A 20847-nucleotide genomic window follows, 5' to 3' on the forward strand; every position below is an offset into this window, starting at 1 on the left:
ACAGCGATACCTCAAGGACAATGTCCTCACGCTTACTCCTGAACAACTCATTGCTGTACAAGCTGAAATCAAGCAATTGAGTGGTGATTTCAATCGGTACTATGCTGATTGGAAGGGAGCAAAGGTTCGGTTCATCAATTTGACAAAGACTTTCTCTTCAACTGCCACTGCTCCGGTGCACGTTTAAATTCCTCAGGCTGAAGCATCTGCCCAACCCACTGAAGAACATGTCAGCACCGCTGATGTAAGCAGGCTGCTGAAGAAAATGAGAGTACCATGGCTGATGACTCCATTCCAGCCACTGAAGAAATTGCCAGGGCATCCACTAGTGGTGCGCCTGAAGAAAATGAGGAAGTCAGGGCAACTACAATAGTTGGGCCTGAAGAAAATGCACCAACATCCTCTGCACCTCCTGCGCCTACACCGGCTCCTATCCTTCCATCTGCCCTAGATGTGAAGAAGACCAAGGCTGCAGAGAGTGATGAAAAAGAGGAAGGCATCAGCTTCATCAGATTCTTCAGTTCCAAAGAAATGAAGCCTTTGACAAGTTCAACTGCAAATCCTAATGATGCCGTTCTTGTCTCCTTCATGCCATCAAAGGACCTTGTTACGTTTTGTGAAGACTATGAGATTCCCGAGGAATCCAATGAAGAAACTCCTTCTGCTGCTTCGACAAAGTAGTTGGATGAAGAAATTGAAGTGGATAGAATCCCTTCAAGCCCAGTCATCTTCTCACCTATGCCTCAGTTCACTGCTGAAGAGGCAGGTGTTGAAGAAATGGAAGATGAGGATGCAGACATCGGATGTACCACACCAGTACTGAATGATGACTTTTGGGAAAGTCAGCATCCCAACTCTCCGTTGTTCACTCCTCTCTAAGCTGTTCCTCAGTCCCCAACCGCTACTGAAGTACAGGTGGGATCTGATGAACCTCGTGCAATCCCGTCTGTCCATGAAGAAATTCCAGCCACTAGTGCTGAAGAAAATGTGAATGAAGAAGTGATGACCCATGGTGCAGCTGCAGAAGAAACTGAAATTCCTCAGCATGAGGAACCTGAGATTGCGATTCCTGAGGTGGTACTGCAGATCACTGACACTCCTCAACCCAAGCCAAAGAATCCCTTCTCCAAGAAGCCAAAATTCAAGGCTGATGATTTCTTCGGTGAGCGTGTGTTCTTCACTGATTTTAATCCATATTACAATACTCGTCTTAGAAGGAAGCGCTTCTGGAATGCCAGCCAGGCCAACTTCTATTCCTCAGTTCTCTTTGACAAGGACAAAGTCTTCGACCACGAGCACATTCCTCACGTGGACATGGAATCTATGCCTTGCTTCACGCCGGTCCTCAGTATGCTTCATGATGTAGGTGTCCTTAACTTTTGCACTGACATCGTTGACTGGAATGAAGAGCTAATTCTTCAATTCTATGAAACACTGCATATCACTGGTGAAGCACATGACATCAACTCCTGGGTGTTGGACTGGATGACCGAAAACACTCATTACAAGGCACCAACCTCTCAATTGCTTCGTGCCTTGCCAATCAGTCCTCCACCAGAAGGCGCTCGCTGTCTGTATGATGAACCTGAACTCACTGACCACTATATGCAAGTGCTCATGAAGCCGCTGAAGCCTGGACAAGCCCAAAGGACCAAATTCCTCGTGAAGGATTTGTTGTATGTACCCAGGACCATCTATCGCATTCTGACGAAGACTATCAGTCCAATCAAAGGTCATGATTCATCAGATGAAGAAATTGTGGGGATGATGAAGAATATGCTCTTCAACATCATGCATGGTATCCCTATCAATTACCATGATTTCTTCATGAGGACTCTAGCGAATGTTGCACTTTCACCGTTTGAGCTGAAGCCTTATGCTCCATGGATCATGAGATTCCTCAGATCAAGGTCTTCACTCAACTACAAGGCTGATACTCTTAACCACGGCAGCTACTTGCCCCCGATTGAAGTCCTCAAACGGACATATTCCTCATCTGAAGGAAAGGCAAGGCACTTGCTATTATCGATGAAGGCACTCGTCCATTGGATGGTCAGTTCCGCAAAGCTGCATCTTACTCCACCAATGATGACTCTGCCACTCATGATACTGCTGCCAATGCTACCAAGACAAGTCCTCAAGCTACTGCTCCTCGTGTGCTGACTGGTCGTGAACTACTGATAAGTCTTCACCAGAAGGTGGATTGAAACCACAAATGGGTTAAGCGTCAGTTTGGCTCTATTCTTCACAACATGACTTCTACACATAATGCAGTGAAGAAAAACCACTACTACCTCCATGAAGTGTTTGATCGCACCTGGGCTATTCTGTCACATCTATATGGTGAAGAAGATCTGAAGCAAATGGGCTTCAAGGAAGACTTTGACTAGTCTGCACCTCCACCAAAGAGATTCAAGAAAGTCAAGGTTCCTTCCTTGGTGGCTAGCTCATATTCTTCTTCACGCACCACAGACAAGCATGAAGACTTGGACGACACTGCAGCAGGCCCTACAACGACTGAAGACCCTGACGATGCTGGCGCTCCTCCATCATCATGATATTCTTCAGGGGTGTTAGTCCTCAGTTTCAGCCCTTTTGGTCATTCGATGACAAAGGGGGAGAAATTTGAGTTAGTCTTCAAGTGGGTCTATCTATATATGGGCGTTTTTTTGCTAAGTTACAACTCTTGTTCTTCTGATGACTTTCCTCGATCGAGTTGTAATCTTAAACTCTATGGTGGCTTGATACTTTTGCTGTGTTCTTCTGCATGCTTATTCCTCATTAATGTTAATGCACGCATGATGAATTACATCAGTCACCATATTTCATCATGCATTTCAAATTCTTCATATTATATGTCAAATGCGTCTATGAATTACAAGATATAGGGGGAGATCTCCATGATTACACTCTTCAAGTGTGCATTGCTTCGAAAGCAAGTTCCTCACTATGCACATCTTCAGGGGGAGTTCTTCTATATCTTGCTATCAAATTCCTCAATATCAGTATTTACACTTCATACGATTATCCCCGTTGAAAACTTAACCTATATTGTCATCAATCACCAAAAAGGGGGAGATTGTAAGTGCATCTAGTGCCCCTTAGTGATTTTGGTGTATTGAAGACTTATAGGTTAAGAGACTGATGCGTTTGTGAGTGTACACAGGTCTATAATTCTATGAGGAGTTTGATATTTATAGAGAAAGTCGACCCCTAAAAATGAGGTTCTTCGACTGAAGACTTTGGATTTCTGAAGTCTTTCTAAAGACTTTGAAAGTGAAGAAATTGGTGTGACCTTGAAGACTTGGTAATCATTCGAGGAACATGAAGCATGAAGACACTTGTTTTTACTATTTCATTTTCTCTTTCTTGAGTCATAGGAAACACCGTACTGTTAAAGGGGGTCGAGGAAATACTAAGGAAAAATTTCCATGTGATGTTCAACTCAAAATCCTAAACCTACCAATCCTTTTGAGTGAAGCCATTGGAAATCTCGCACAGTTTAGTCATATTCTTCAGTGATAGAGATGAAGTTCTTCTGGTCTCTGAGGAATTTGCTCTGACAGAGGATTTAGGAATTCGCCAGTGTGAATTGCCTACACAGTGAGGAACATGATAGCCCTAAGGAATTCGAACCTCAAATATTCTGACCGTTGCTGTGCTACGCGCCAGCTGTCCCAAAATATCTACCCACCTAACGATCATCTCAGTCAAGGGCATTTATGTCTTATCATGTCGGGCTGCTCCCCGGCTATAAATAGCCGCCCCCTACAACCACTAGTTGGTTGTCTGCTCCGAGAGAAACTGACACTTGTCATTTGAGAGCAACCCATCCTCCGAGGACTTTGAGTGAAAATCATCAAGTGAGGAAATCCCAAACCCAAACCTACAAAACCCCAAAGTGATTGAGCATCCCTGAAGAGATTGATCCTGCGTGGATCCGACACTTTTTTCCTTTGTAGACTATGCTTCTTCTAGACGGTTAGTCGTCAAGGTCTAGAGCATCCAAGAGGAATTGTGGATCACCGAGTGACCGAGTTTGTGAAGGTTCGGAAGTCACCTGAAGACTTACCACGAGTGATTGGGCGAGGTCTGTGTGACCTTAGCTCAAGGAGAATACGGTGAGGACTATGTGTCCGGGACTGGGTGTCCTCGAGTTTAAATACTCAGCAGCTCCAACTACATGTACAACTGAGACAGCAGTTAGAACTGGTCTACCTAATCATTGTCTTCACCGAGCTAACTGGTTCTATCTCCTCAACTCTTTCATTCCCTCATGTATGTTGTTGTGTGCCTGTTCGTATCTGTTTGAAGACATTGAGTGAAGACTTTCTCAATTTCCTCATTTCCATTTCTTCAATCTGTTCGTCTTCTTCCCTGTGTTATCCTGTGTTTACGCCTTTTGTACTCTGTGCTTGTCTTCATTTCATCATGATGACTATTCTTGTATTCTGTTATGTTCCTTTATGAGTACTTATTCTGCTGCAAGTACTTCTTCATTTAGGAATTTCTTCGCCAGCAAATTCCTCAGTGAAGAATTCATAAAAATCGCCTATTCACCCCCCTCTAGTTGATATAACACACTTTCATCCTTTTATTTCTTGCGGCAGCGGGCCTCTCTTTTCTTGAGTGCTTTCTGACTTTTCCGCTCCCTTTGTGCGGCTTTGGCCGCCTCTTGCTCTACCACCCATTCGGCCTTGGCATCTTCAAATTCCTCCCACATAGTTGTGAGGTCACGAGCGGTGATAAACTCGGCACGGCGGGATGCCATCGCTTCCCTACCATTTTGTGTGCGATCATGGGCAGCGAGGAACTCGACGCGGTGGGATGCCATCGCTGCCTTACCGGTTAGTGTGCGGCGCGGTGGCATGAACGACGCTTGGTGAGAGCTCTGGGGTGGAGTGGCTGGACAACCGCATAGTGTATTGGTTTGTCAAGAGCTCAAGGATAGAAGACGGAGGAAATTTGGATTCCCCTTCAATCCTGGTCATTTATTACCGAGTAAAATGCATTGGCGGTCATCGAACTTGTCTTGATAGCTCACTTTGATCATTGTATACGAGATATGGTGATTATATGGTCACTGGCTCAGCGTATAGCTTCGTATTTGTCTGGTTGACCAGTCAAACAGTCCGCATGCGCCTCATCAGCTTGTGTTATTTATCTATCTATGCGGGCCTACCTGTTAATGGAGAAAGAAATACTGTAAAAACCAAAATTATGCTTATGTGGGGAATCAAACCACAGACTTGTCGCTGCAACGCACCCTTGTCAGCCAAATGAAAATGAAATACTTTGCGTCAGACGCTCACGCTCACGCTTTCAAAGCATGCTAATGCATGCATGTCACCCTCTAAATCAAAGTCCTGCTCATGGCGCAACGGAAACGGTGAGCCCATCACCTGCGTGCCCCGGCGGTGCCTGGCATTACTGTTTAGACGTTTGATGGAGGCCTACGCGAACGCTGAGCATGTATTCACCTGGCTCAACACCAACGGTCATACTCGGAGCGCCTTGCTCATGTATATCATCCATCACAATGAGAATCTATAAAACAGCCTAGCTAGAGAGAGTACTATGGTAGTATGGTACGGAGTATGTACTATCGTGAGCGGCCGATCTTAGTGCCACTGCACACGAGTGTGTGTCTGATCGATTCGTCCATTATTCGTAAGTTATGCATGGTTGTGTGGTGTCTACGGTGGTCGTCGAAGGCTAGCTGGCGACAAGAGCGGTTGTCAATACGTGCCGCATATGCTTCAAAGGATCGTCATCCATGAGTTCACACTTTACCACCACGCCACGTCTGACCGCCCTGGCCTATCGAAACCCTTTCCATCGCTAGCGCGCACTTCCCGCCTGAAATGGTCACCGTCTCTCCAGAATGTCAATGTCGCATTCACCGGACTTAACTGCAGGTGCAATTGGTGTGTCACTGACATGCGGGCAGATGCCCGTTGGGCCCACATGTCAGTAACCCAACGCATCTGCAATTAAGTCACTAAAGCAGCATCCGCACTCACGCCTGATGAACCTACTCCGGCGCCAGTTGTCCATCCGTCTGCCGCGGCTCATTGTCATTCGCCCGCTATATTAACTTGAGCCCTAGCTCCCAGCCATAGCCAAAGACCCACACTTATTCTCCTCCGGTCCCTTCCTTCTGTCGGCACCACTCCAACCATGGCCTCTTGGCGCTCCGTAGCTCTCTTGGACGTACTGTCGCAGGAGCAGACGAGGGATATCGACGGCTCCGCTCCAGGCGTGCTCCCAAGCTCTCTTCGACGTACTGTCGCAGGAGCAAACGAAGGAGATCACCAGCACCCCCCCCGGCCGCCCTCCGCCGCCATGTCCACCAAGCCGGTGCGCGTGCACGGGCGCAGCCGATAGCGAGGAAGAGTAATATACGATAGGTCGCCACCGCTCTGGTCCCAGGAAGGCCACCGCTACTCGACTCAGTCGATGCCAAGCTTGGTGGGGTAAACATCGGCGGCCGATTAGCCGCTTGACGGCGACGTGGAGGCGGAAATCTTTAGAACCTTGTGCTCCGGAGGAGGAGGTTATCGAGGCGGATGAGGAGGAGGCAAAGGCAATGGCCGGCTTTCTCGGGTTCATGGCTGGACATGGTGGTCGGGCGCTGGCGATCGTTTAGATTAAGTTTACAGTAGGTTTTAGTACGGTTTGTGCGAAATATGTAATGAATTCCGTCTAGTTTGTAGGAAATGTTTTCGAAATGTAATGAATTTTATCCAGTTAATTTGAAATATGCTTTGTTTGCATGAATTTTGTTTGGTTAGGTCATATAGTTGTCGAAAGGTATGCGGGCAGCATCCGATGGCATCCATCAGTGTCCTCGTACAGATGCCGGTGTAAATTTTTGGGCCAGCGCTCGAGATGCCCTAACTATCATGCTATGATCACTAACAGTGCTCCATTATTTGGCAGGGAACAGTTATCCCTCGATCAAAATCAGATCCTCGGTGTTTTGCACCCCTCCCGCGTAAGAGTGTAAACTCTTGCTTACATAAAAATGGAGCAAGTGGACGGCACTGTGGCATGTCATATCACTCAAACTAGCCTGCCTAACGAGCAGGAAAGTACCGCCCTCGTCATTTTGTTCTGGATTTCTATCGATCGATCGCGCGAAAAGGTTACGCTTTGCAAGTTCTAAAGGAAAAGGCGGCACACTTATGACTCGTACGCGTCGCACCCCCGACAGTCCGGCTCGCACGCCTCTCACCAAAGGGGGCACACGTTGTCTTGCAAATTCATTGACATGTGGGATTGTAATTGAATAAACTGTCGATAGCCAAAATCTAATCGCTCGGCGGGTGTCGGCTAAGAAGAGAGAAACGGGCGAGGGAGAAGAGATCGCCCGCCCGCCGCACACGGACTCCATGAAATATATAGTGATAATGTGAGGTGGGCCATGCTGGAGTCTGGACCGCTTCCGGAGCCCGCTCTGACTGCCCTGGCCCCTCAAGAGGCCAGCTGCCCGCCGCATGCATGCATAGCAAGTACTAAAAAACTGGGCTATAAGCCCTCTTATGTGGAGGAGAGAGAGGCATTGACCAAGTCAAGGAGTGGGCTCTACAAGATCCCGTCTCTACACGTGCTCCTAGGTATAAAAACAATAATTCAAAAAAGGCATAAAAACAATTGTGTCTAAAAAAAGAAAGGTAAAAAACATTTGAGAGGAAAAAGATAGAGAGAAAGTGAGAAAAAGTTGTAACCTTATAGCCAACCTTATAGTCAATAGTATGGTAGCATTACATGAGGAAGGAGGGAGTGGTGCACATGCCAAGTTCACTGGGCTGCCGTGTTTCACACCCCTCCGTCGTAACAGTGGAGACAATAGCTTTCATCAAAAATAAACAATGAATACTCGTTGCTCATCCTCTATATCGGAAAGAATACTTTCATTCGCCGACATGTGGGACGTCGACCATGCTGGTCCACCTGCCATGGACAAAATTATCCTAGTCTACCCCGGTCGTATCGCAGGCCCAACCTTTCCCACTCTAAGTTGTTCGGACGAAGGAACCATCATGACTTCGTTGAATTCCGCTTCTTCAAGAAAACTTACTATACCCGCAATACTGCTACCACATACGAAGACTAGACGACACTGTACCATGTCATATCACTGAAACCCACTAGGCCAAACTAGCCCCCATAGGTCATCTATTTTGGAACGGAGGGAGTACGTCTCTACACTGCTATGATTTTGTGTTGTACATCTCTGTACTTTTGCTACGATTTTCCTACCTTATGAACCAAATGAGGCCTGAATGTATCCGTGTCGACTATTGTCTGATCGATCGCTAAGCCTACAATTTTAGGAGCTAGGGCTATTGGTCGAACGATGACGGATAAGTATAAGCGTACCATGAGCTCATCAGCCCCAACGTTTCTCTTTGGTGAGTGTTTTGCAAGTACTATAGCTCACACAGTAGCTAGCCTACTAACACCAACAATCATCAAACAAGCCCTGCTGATATGATAAACAGTTCAAACTTACGTCTAAGCATGCCATGTATTACATCAAAAGCTGGTGAGGATACATCTGTTTCCATAACTCAGAGATGGTTCGCATGATTCACTATCAAACAAAAGTTGCAAGTATCGCCCACACAAGACAGTGCACTAGCCCTAGGATGGTTTGATAACACGCATCGCTCTGGTAATTAAACACGGGGCAATGCAAACTACCCTGAAGGATTAGCGCGACCAACTATTTCTTGTCATCGATCTCTTCGGCAATGACCACAACACAGACAGCGGCATGGGAATCGATCTCCGGGGCGATGTCCATAGGACTGACCGCGGCATCAGAATCGATCTCTAGGGCAATGTCCACAGGATGGACAACGGCATCGGAATCGATCTCCGGGGCGATGCCAACAGGACGGGCCGCGTCATCGGAATCATCAAGGATGTCCACCGACACCTGCACAACCCTAACATATTAGCAAGCACATTGAAAATAATCAAAAACCACAACTATGGTAATAAGCCATTATTTTTTTACCTTGTGCAGCTCACCGGGGGATCTCATCCCTCCGGGGGCCATCTCCTCGTCCTCGATGGGGGCCATCACCTTGCCAGGGGAATACTGCTTCTCAACGGCGACTATCTCCTCAAACTCGGCCTTGAGCCTCGCATAGGTGGCCATCAGAGTTTCTGGGGTAGGCACGATGGGTCCCTTGCTATTCTTCCAACTTTCTTTGAGGAGTTCGTCTGCCAACGTCGTCAACTCTTTGGCCAGTGCTTTTTTTCTTGGAGTTTTTCGTCTCCATGGGTTGGCCCGCCAACATGGTCAACTCGTTGGTCGGTTCTTGCTTCTTGGAGATCACTGTCTCCAGTGGGTTGTCCGCAGGAAACTCTTTGCATAGTGCTCCAGGATCCATCAATGAACTGACAAACAAAAAGCAATCGAAAGGAAACCACAATCGCAATGAAAACAGGAAAAGAATAGGATGTGAGAATCGGTCAGTGCTTTGCAAAAGAAGATTCTTGGAATGAAAATATAGCAGCATAACTGATTCGCCCACCTTTCCTTCGTTGGTACAGAAGAAAAATGGCAGAAGTGAGTAGCCTGGAGTGAGGTTTTCTTCAAGAAAGGGAAGAAAGGGCTTCATTGAGCGTTCCAGTGAAATGATGGTTGCTTCGTCCAGTCCAACTTGGAGGCCACCTTACCACTGCTGGTAAAGGTGTGGGTTTTGTGATATGACGGGTCATGACGGCCACACCGGGATGACAGGTGAGTCTCGACTGTAGCACCTCGCTGTGATTTGGTGGACGGCACACGGGCCCGGATGCTTTGAGACTAGCCACAATCGGGAGTAACATACACTAGTAACATACCCATATCCCTAGACTATATTACTACCTTCATAGTGGGTAGTAACATAAGTGTGGTAACATGCAAAGCTTTATTTATTAGGTTATAGACTCATATTGCATTGGGACATGTGATGTTACAGTAACTAGCTAAGTTACTCAAACTACCTCTTTCCTCATTAACTCATTGACACATAAGCAAATTTGCTAAGTTGGACTCAATGTTACTACTGAAGTTACTACCACTGTGGCTAGTCTGATGTCCCGCATGTAGATAGAGCGGCTAGTCATATAGGAGTGCTCAATATTGTGCACCGCGACCAAGGCAGAGAGGAAAATGGGAGAATTACGTAATTAGTGCATGAGTTTAATTACGGTAGTTTTGTAAAGTACGAGATACATTCCTCCAATCGCAAAATTCCTTGGTTCATGAGATTTGATATTTGAGCCCTATAAACCAGAAGGGAGGGAGTACTGCACGCGGTGTAGTCTAGTCACTTGTTAAAATCTCTAGAAAGGCAAATACACTCCTTTCCGGTTTACAGGGCTATACTACTCCCTCCGTCTAGGTGTGTAAGTCATCTTACGAAAACCAAATAGTCCCAAAACACTTAGGCGTGGTGCATTAACTTCTACCTTATTTCTTGTTTCTTAACATATCAACCAATAAGAGATGAGAGGTGTGCATGCTTTTAATGACTTGCAGTGGCTAGTTCATTGCATGCAATGCTATTAATTAGCAAATAAACATTGGTGACCCCAGGAGGAAACGGTGCTAAGCACGTGGACCTATGCAGAATGAGTATCAACTAATGGATGATGGAGTTTAATTGTTAAACAATTCAATGAGGGAAGCTTAGCTACAAATTCAACAACTTACTAACCTAGACGGATGGAGTAGCAAGTACTAGTACTACAATAGTCGGCTCAAATAGCAATTTTGTCTCATGCAAGAGCCTGGCTACTATATGCATGCTCCAAGGCACCGCACCACGCGAGCATTCACAACTGCCACGTTCAGGTTGCCCTTGGCTCTTCGCCTCTTCGAGAAGACAAACAATGATGTTACTCCTACTTCTACAGTATCGAATGCACTATTGCATGTCCGTCCACCTCGTGCGGGGGGGGGGGGGATAGCGTGTAGCAAAAGCTTCTACTTACTGCTCATGCCTTTGCGTCTATGACAGGTGAGCCCAACAGGTGGTTGGCCCTCCTGTCATGCAGCCAAAGGCAGATGCAGTTAAGGCACCGGAGCTCAGTCCGCGAGGGAGAGGGCGTTGTAGTAATCAAATTTCTCGGTCTTGTACGAGTTGATATGACACATCGAAGCACTGCACTCGATATAAGTCTTTTTACACATTTCAAAGGGACTACAACATATGGATGTATGTAGACATATTCTGCTTCGTATGTAGTCACTTGTTGCAATATCTAAAAAGACTTATATTTGGAAACAGAGGGAGTACAACGCATGCATGCATGCTGTGACTTTCCTTTTGATACTTGCATGTGTTGATTTGATGCACCTTGCCAAATTTTGACTATAAATTTAACTAACCAAATTTTCATGCATGTCACAAAAAATTACGGGGCTGTTTGGATTGTGACTATGTTTGTCTTATGTTGCCACATTATTTTTCCCACACTTTCCACACTTTCCAAACTTGAGTTGCTCAAATTGTTAGACACACTTTGACTTGCCTAAGGGAATCTTGCCACAATTTTCGTGTCTATGACATGTGGGGTTCACTGCTAATAAAAAAAATTATTGTCTTAGGTGTGGCTAATAAAAAAGACTTATATTTAGGAACGGAGGGAGTAGAAAATATAAATAATAATGCATGTTGGGGCAACCCACGTTTCCGCTAAATTTAGCCATGGGCTTGTTCACAATTTTTACGAGGGGGTGGTTGTTAATTTAATGGAGGGACTTGTAGTACCAGACTTGAATGATACAGAGTGCAACCTGGCACACCGTAACACCACTTGGAACAAGCGGGTAGCTATCTCAAAAAACAATCAACAACTAAAAAAACACGACCTAGTATGTAGTACACAATTTTAAACGATTGTTTTGATGGAGTGAAAAAGGAAAACTACCCCACTACGTATATATAGGCCGGAGCCTCCGCGCTTGCTTGCTAGGGTTGCTCTATTCACACACTCTCATCCTCTCCAGATCTAAACAAGATAGGGGTGGTAACACTGTCTTTCTCCCTTCAAAAAACACTTTCTTTCTATCCTCACCGCTGGTTACAGATCCAGACGTATCCCCCTCCGCCGGTGAAGGGGGGAGGAGGGGCAGCGTTTAGGCCGTCGTCGACAGCGAGGGAGGAGACCCACTGCCGGCCACACCATTATCTTTGGCCGAGCATCGGCGCGGGAGGTCCTCTGATCCCTTCCTCGTTGCCTGTGGGAGGATCCGGCCTCCCGCCGCCCACCTATCCACATCCCGACAACCTTCAGGTATATCTTCGTTCGAAACCGCCTTAGCTCTACTTCCCCAGCTGGCTACATTGCTGCATGTGCACCATTTTCTACCTCTCAGCCCCTCTCGATCGGATGGTCCAACATCGCCCATTTTTTTCTAGTGTTAGAGGTAAAGCTACTTCATGGAGTCGAATCTTGTACTCCATCCGTCCGAAAATACTTGTCATTGAAATGGATGTATCTAGATGTATTTTAGTTCTAGACACATCCATTTTGATGGCAAGTAATTCCGGACGGAGGGAGTACTTGGTTCAAACAAGAAATAAAGTAGGGGTGGGGGAATTTAGTATGTACATCGGACTTGGTACAAACAGGAAGGAAAGGGGGTGAAAGTAGTACAGACTGGTCATCCAACCAGTCTCTTGGTCAAAAAGGGAAATATAGGGGTAACGTTGTACACAGTGGTATGACCAGGACTAGATTTTCTATCCACACATAGGAGTAGGTGGCTAGAGTGAACAAAAATGGGACCAATCCAGATATGTTTCTTGGATGTTTGTTTCTCAGGGCAACAAACTATGAATCACCACTTTATGCCCCTATTTACGTACATGGTGCTGGACTGCTGGTGCATCCACTATCCCTTCCCCTTATACCAAATATTTAGCTATTCTTAATCTAATGTCCCTGGTAAAAATGAAGCCATGCCACTGTTATAAACCATGACAAGTTTAGCCAAATGTTTTTGCCTGTAATTGTTTGAGACTCTGACTGTTTCCTCTGTACATTTTTGTGCAAACAGGGATATCCAGTTCACCTGGTTGCTGTTGTGACCTTTTCGTGCACTGCACAAAACTCTTCTTAAGAGAAGTGACTTTTGTGCTGTTTAACTGGAATGTCAGAATGGAACAGTTGGTTCATTTCGGTGGAACTGCACAAAGGGAGATCTGTGTTCCAATCCTCATCATCCATATTGGCGCCATAACCTTCCTTTAGGTAAGAATGATATTTAATGCATGTGTTCATCTCTATTTTCCGACTGCCATGAGAAAATAATGCTATTTTTTACTAGTACACTTGTACTCCCTCACTGACAAAACCAATTCTGAAATAGAAGGCCAATCATGTACTTGGTTTCACCAACTGGTGAGGAGAAAGAGAAATAGAGCATGAAGAGGAGGAAGAACAAGAAGAATAAATAGTGCCAAGGCAATCTTGCTGAAGCCATAGGCCTCAGTCGAGGCCATTCAAGGGCTCCGGCAACGACTACCTTACATGTGAGACGATCCTACAGGGAGCCCTTCCACTTTTGTTGTCTCACTTAATTAATTAGGAGTACTTAAGTACCACTAATTTATTGCTGCCTAATTGTCCTGTCGGAGTTAAACAAATCTTTAGTAGGACCCTATGCTGAATCATGTACATGTGTATGTTTGTCTATGGAGGTGAATCATGTGGTGGAGCAGGGAGGGAATATTATTAGTGTCATGACATAATAGTGCTATTCTTTTGCATGTCAATTTATTGCCATTGGTTCAATGAGGCAATGTTTTGCGTATTGTCCATCATGAATTTGATGCTGCTGTTTGAGTAATATGCTAATGTCTTCCTATCCTTTCTCACTAAGCTAATGAAGGTTTCACCTTGTTCCTACTTGTGCAAACAGGGATCATGTTGTGCCAATCATACATTTTAGTGGAACTACACAAGACAATACAATGAGATGTATCCCAGCCAGTGCTTTAACTCTGCTGGAAGTTCGTGATAATATTTCGATATAATCTCAGCACTGGTAAACAAGAGTGATTTCAACCATACATTTGAAGTGCACAAAAATATATACTATTGAGTGATTCCAGTGAGTGCTTTATCATCTCTTATGGGACTACATTAATAAGCTTTTTTTCTCAGGTTGGTACGGGCCTAAGGCCTTCATCCATATTAGTTTGTTGTCATCTCTATTTGTATCGTGCTACTGTCATGAGAAACTCCTTTATCTTTGCACGTTAAAGTTTTGCAACCTATGATAAATGGCAATGCTTTGAGTGTTGAGCTAATTGGCACTGCTTAAATAAACTAATACCTCTCTTTAAGCAAGACTACTATGTTGCTAACTTTACCCATTAAGATAATGAGGGTGCTTCTATTTGTTAGTGTATGTTTCATCAACTAGTCCCACTATTACAGTAATCTCACTCTCTCAATATATGTGCCAACAGGGATGCTCGATTTTGGTGGAACTGCACAAAAACTTTGGGTGCTTCATTGCCTTGACAGCTTCTATCCTTTCCTGTCAGTCGCTAATCTCAACTTGCTTTCTTCCTTCGCTGTCAGTCACTTCGCTTATCTCGGCTTCCAGTCAAAGGAAATAGTAATTGATATGCTACCTCACACAGGTTGGTACTGGTCTTTATCCTGATTATTGTGCTTGTCATGTATTGGTAATTTGGTATTGTGCTACTGTTTGCTGATTTTATAAAGGAGTAACTTGGAGCCTGAACTCGCAGGAAAATCATTGCATTGGGTGATTTCAGTAGAACTGCACAAAATGATCAGATGGACAGATACTTATGCTGCTGCCATGTACTCCAAAGTTCACTCAAACAAGCATCGATGTTGACAAGAAGTGCCTATATTCATTCGAGTATCAACCGGCGTCAACCAGTTGTCAAACTCCCAAGTATTAGGAGAGTGAACGCCAAAAATATTGCTTGGCGCATAGCCCAGAAGAACACAATCCAATCTTTGGTCCCAACTTGTGCCTTTTGGTTATCGGGAGATATGGTAGCGAACTGTATGGCATGGAGTCTAAAGATTCCAGACAAGTTGGTTGACGCGTATATTCATCTGGCACTTAATCAGTCTGCACGCCAGGGATGCTCCCTTTCAGTTGAACTGCACAAAAATTTTGGTGGTTCATTTTCTAAACCGCCTCCTTTTTCGTTTGCAATGTAGAATTTTGGCGAGCTACAGGACCAAGATGAGCCAGTAAACTAGTTGGATGAAAGTAGTGGCCAAGTTGCTCAAACCTCGCTCGGCACGAGGCCACTATTTGAGGATAAACCTACAAGCAAAGTTTAGATTGTCTGTGCTGCCTCTTATGTACTCGAAAGTTTACTCGTACAAGAACTAATTTTAGCAAGAAGTACCTTCGACTGAACACCATTTACCAGTCTATACCCTAGGTAATTAAAGTTCATCCATGGATCATATTGGATGTGATCTCAATCATTTGGATGCATAAACATACTGAACATGTGTATATCTGAATCTTTTTGTGAATTATGTATGAATATCGTCATGTGATCTATCAATCATTTGGATGCATAGATATGTTGAGCTTGTGTATATATGAATCTTTTGAGTTGTTGATAGTGACTGTTGGCTATGAATATGAACGTGTCCTGTGAACCTGAGTTTGATATGAATGTTTACCTCTTCTGTTGTATTTGTGTGTGAACTTGTTAGTATGCCTACTGTGGGATATGTGACGTGTGGGTGTCAACGGCACGCCTTCTTCCCGATAAGAATTGCACCTGCTTTGTTAGGGTAGCAATGGCGCATCAACTCTTTTTAATCTTTTTATTACTCTGTCTTCCCCTCTCCCCTGCTCAACCCCTACTATAATGTTTTTGGCCTCAAAACAAACATAGTACTGCGTAGTTTTTGGGGCTTGATGAAAAATCGAGTGCTGGTTTCTGTAGGTTGGCCCGCCAGCAAATGGGCTGCTGGTCCACCATGACGGACTGGGAGGCTAAAAATACAAGTTGTATGGTGCAGAGGCAAGTAAAAAAACGCTATCGAGAGCCATCCAATGAAGAAAAAAATCTCTCCTAATGTGCTTCTTTAGTCGTGCCGTCGGCCCCCTCTTTAATCCAGTTCGCTCAGGGATCTGGTATCATTTTTTTTCTAGAGGGCGAACAAGTATCAGCTAGGACTAGATTTTGTATTTTAACATGCGTAGCCCATGACATACGAAGACAGTGGTTTCAACTTATTTTTTGAGGTCCATACCGGCCTATGGGCTTTTTCTTAAAGATCGGCAGCCCAATGTATTTTTTTTAATAAAACACAGGTCTCTGTTCTATTTATCTATATATAAGAATAATAATGTTGTGTCCAATTTATGTTTTCCCTTCTAACCACATTATATATATTTATATTATTACTATTATCGTATATTTTATAGAGACTTATATACACATTATAAAAACATCCCACGTGTTATTAACTTATAAAAGTAAATGTTTAACAGAAGTTGGCAAGGAAAATCCTGGTTGTTTTTGACTCACGGGCAAGGAAAATCCTGGTGATTGCGTACAAAAGCTTGCGAAGATTTTAAGGACCAATTTAATAATAATGCGCTCATTTTTATTTTGAGCAATAACTTGCTAATTTGTTAATTATATATATATATATAAATTGTGCCTCTCCGGTTTATTCTTTGATATTAATTGCTCCTTCTAACATAACATTATATATATAACGAGCCCAGCTAATTCGCGTATTTCAAGAAAGTGCAAATGGGATGGGATTTCTTAGAAAATATAAATGGGCCTGATTGACGCAAAATTATTTGTTCACCCAGCCCAACAAATGGACTGTACATTCTAGAAAACATGGGTTAAATATATGCCACATTTTTGCAGGCTGACATGTGGGCCAATAGGTCGAAGCCTACGCAGGGCATTGTCAACTTGGTCAACAAATGATTGTGACATACACATCCATTGGATTTATATCCAACGGCCGGCATGCACCATCAATCTCTCGTCTTCTTCCTCCAGCGTCACCGGGACCACCTAGTCCGGCCTTCGGCGGCTAGCGGCTCTGCTTAGCACGCATCGCTGTAAAGCGCTACCCCGCCGCCGGCCAGGCTATCCCTCCACCCCTCGACACCTCCTATTATTCTCCACAGACTGCAGCCCCACGCCACAACAGAACCAGTTATAACCCTTCTCCTCCTCTCAATCTGCGACTCCACTGTCGCATCTTCCCATCTCCGAGTCATTCCCATACGGGGCCTCGCCATCGTTGAGGGAGTCCTGGATAAGGGGGTATCCCGATAGTCGGACTATATTCATCATCCGGACTATAGAAGCGTCAAGATACAAGACTCAAGACTTCGGCTCGTGTCCAGATGGGAATCTCCTTTGCGTGGAAGACAAGCTTGGTGATCCAGATATTATATTTCCTTCCTTGTAACCGACTCCATGTAAACCCTAACTCTCCGGTGTCTATATAAACCAGAGAGGATGGTCCTTAGAAGGCCGATCACAATTACAATCATACCATCATAGGCTAGCACTTAGGGTTTAGCCTCTACGATCTCGTGGTAGATCTACTCTTGTGTTCCACATATCTTCAATATTAATCAAGCAGGAAGTAGGGTTTTACCTCCATCGAGAGGGCCCGAACCTGGGTAAACATTGTGTCCCTTGCTTCCTGTTACCATCAGCATAAGACGCACAGATTGGGACCCCCTACCCGAGATCCGCCGGTTTTGACACTGACATTGGTGCTTTCATTGAGAGTTCCTCTGTGTCGTCGCTTCGAGGCTTGATGGCGTCTTCAATCGTCAACGACACGGTCCAGGGTGAGACTCTTCTCCCCATACAGATCTTTGTGTTCGGCGGCTTCGCACTGTGGGCCAATTCACTTGGCCAGTTGGAGCAGATCGACAGCTTCGCCCCTGGCCGCTAGATCCGGTTCGGAAACTTGAACTACACGGCAGATGTCCGCGGAGATTTGATCTTCGACGGATTCGAGCCTGCGCCAGGAGCGCCGGACAGCCATGACGAGCACGGCCTAGACCTGTTGTCGGATAGTGCCCGAGATGTTCTCCCCGAGGCAGCCCTAGATCTAAATCCAGGGCAGGTTGCGTTGCCTTCAGACGGAGGGCTGGACCCCGCCCTGCAGGCCGCACACTTATTGGTGGTGGAGCCGAACACGGGTCTCACCTCTGTGGAGGCGTGTAACCTTGGGCCCCTAGACTCATATCCGGTTGTTGGTTCTGGTCCGCTCACTCTCGAGCCAGTCGAGCCAGGCTGGGCTCCAGTAATGGAGTTTACCGCTGCGGACATCTTTCAGCACTTGCCCTTTGGCGACATGCTAAACTCATTGAAGTCTCTCTCTTTGTCAGGAGGCTCTAGGCCGAACTATGTCTGGACCAAGTGGGAAGCAGGCGACGCAGGAATTTGGCGCCCACCCACCACCCACTTCATTGCCACGATCGAAGAAATAACCGACGTGCTTGACTCCGAAGACATCGACGGTATGAACGATGATGCAGGAGAAGCTCCAGAATCCCTGGAGCGCGGGACTAGTACCTTGTCATACAATATATACATGGTAGATACACCCAATAAGGACGACAGTCCGGACGATAAAACACCCGGGCAAAAGCCAAAGAGGCGGCGCAAACGCCGCTAAAAGTCCAGCAATGGCAAAAATAGCGATAAGAGCGCAAGAAGGGTTGATATACCCGCAAACTCCGAAAGCAATAATGACCACATGGACCCAGCGATGGAGCAGGACGAGCCAGGTCACGCCAAATCAAGTTCGGAGCAAATAAACAATCACAATGATCTGGAGGGACGAGCTCATGATGCCGCCCCAGAACAGGAAGATAGTCCGGACGACGATGCATTCATTATGCCGGACGAACAAGCGGAACTAGACAACCTCCACAGAAAGCTTATGGCCACCACAAGAAGTCTAGAAAAGCAGAAGCAACGGCTCAAGGCCGCACAGGAAAAGCTAAGTCGCAGATGGAATAAGGTGCTAGACACTGAAAAAAGATATGGTGATGACCGCCATACGAAAAGCTATCCAAAGCGCAAGCTACTGCCAGAATTCGACGATGCGGCCGTTCCACCAAAAGAAAATTCAACCAAGAAACCAGACGTACCGCCTCACAACCGTAACAGAGCGGCCGCGGACACTGCACATGATCCATGCGAGCATCCGGATAAGAAGGCCGGTGCAGCCAGGTCCATATATGGATCTAGAAGACACACCCCAGCGCAGGACTATGGTCACCCAAATGCTCATACAAGCCAGATACCAGTTCGGAGTCAACCCCGAACACAACAACAGCTGACTACATGCCACAACACGCCCAGATACAGAGGGGCCGCTCACCCCCTGTGCTTCACCGAAGAAGTACTGGACCATGAATTACCACAAGGCTTTAAACCTGTGAACATAGAGGCATACGACGGCACGACATACCCAGGGGTCTGGATCGATGTTTTATCCTGCACATTCACATGGCTCGTGGGGATGACCTCCACACCATCAAATACCTTCCCCTCAAGTTGAAGGGACCAGCTTGACACTGGTTGAAAAGCCTCCCCGAAAACTCAATTGGGAGTTGGGAGGAACTCGAAGATGCTTTCAAGGCCAATTTTCAAGGGACTTATGTCCGGCCTCCGGATGCAGACGATCTAAGTCACATAATCCAACAGCCCGGGGAGTCTGCCCGCAAGCTTTGGAATAGATTCCTCACTAAGAAGAATCAAATTGTCGACTGTCCGGACGCCGAAGCCTTAGCGGCTTTCAAACACAGCATCCGTGATGAATGGCTCGCCCGACACCTCGGCCAAGAAAAGCCAAGGACAATGGCAGCCTTAACAAGCCTTATGACATGCTTTTGCGCGGGTGAGGATAGCTGGTTGTCCCGTAAAAGCACCAGCGACCCCAGCACATCCGAACTAAGGGATGGCAACGGGAAGCCACGGCGTAATAAAAACAAACGCCAAAACAAGGAAGAGAGCCCGGATAACACGACGGTTAACACCGGATTCAAGGGCTCTCAACCTGATCAGAACAAGAAGCCATTCAAAGGCACTAAAGACGGACCGTCCGGTCTGAACAGAGTCCTGGACAAACTATGCCAAATTCATGGCACCCCGTAAAAACCTGCGAACCACACCCATAGAGAGTGTTGGGTCTTCAAGCAGGTCGGCAAATTAAATGCCGAACACAAGGGGAGGGGCACACCAAGCGAAGATGAGGATGAACCTCACCAGCCGAACACTGGGGTACAGAAAAAATTCCCGCCAAAGGTTAAAACAGTAAACATGATCCACGCGACTCGCACATCCACGAGAGGGCATAAACGCGCGCCCATAGAAGCGCACGATGTAGAGCCCGTTGTACCCACGTCTAACTACTGGATGTCTCGTCCGATCACTTTCGATCACATGGATGGCCGAACTAGTATTCGGCGCAGCGGATCACATGCCTTGGTGCTCGACCCACTAATCGACGGATACTGTCTCACCCGTGTCCTCATGGACGGCGGCAGTGGTCTCAATTTAATATACGAGGACACTGTCCGCAGAATGGGGATAGACCCATCCAGAATTAAACAAAGCAACACCACCTTTGAAGGGGTGATACCAGGCGTTGCAGCCTGCGCCAGGGGCTCCGTCGTGCTGGAAGTAACATTCGGCTCTCCAGGCAACTCCAGAAGCGAAGAGCTGCTCTTCACTGTCGCACCTTTCCAAAGAAGCTATCACGCATTGCTAGGAAGAACGGCCTTCGCCCGCTTCAACGCATTGCCATACTATG

This window comes from Triticum aestivum, chromosome 2B, assembly GCF_018294505.1.
Source record: "Triticum aestivum cultivar Chinese Spring chromosome 2B, IWGSC CS RefSeq v2.1, whole genome shotgun sequence".
NCBI lineage: Eukaryota > Viridiplantae > Streptophyta > Magnoliopsida > Poales > Poaceae > Triticum > Triticum aestivum.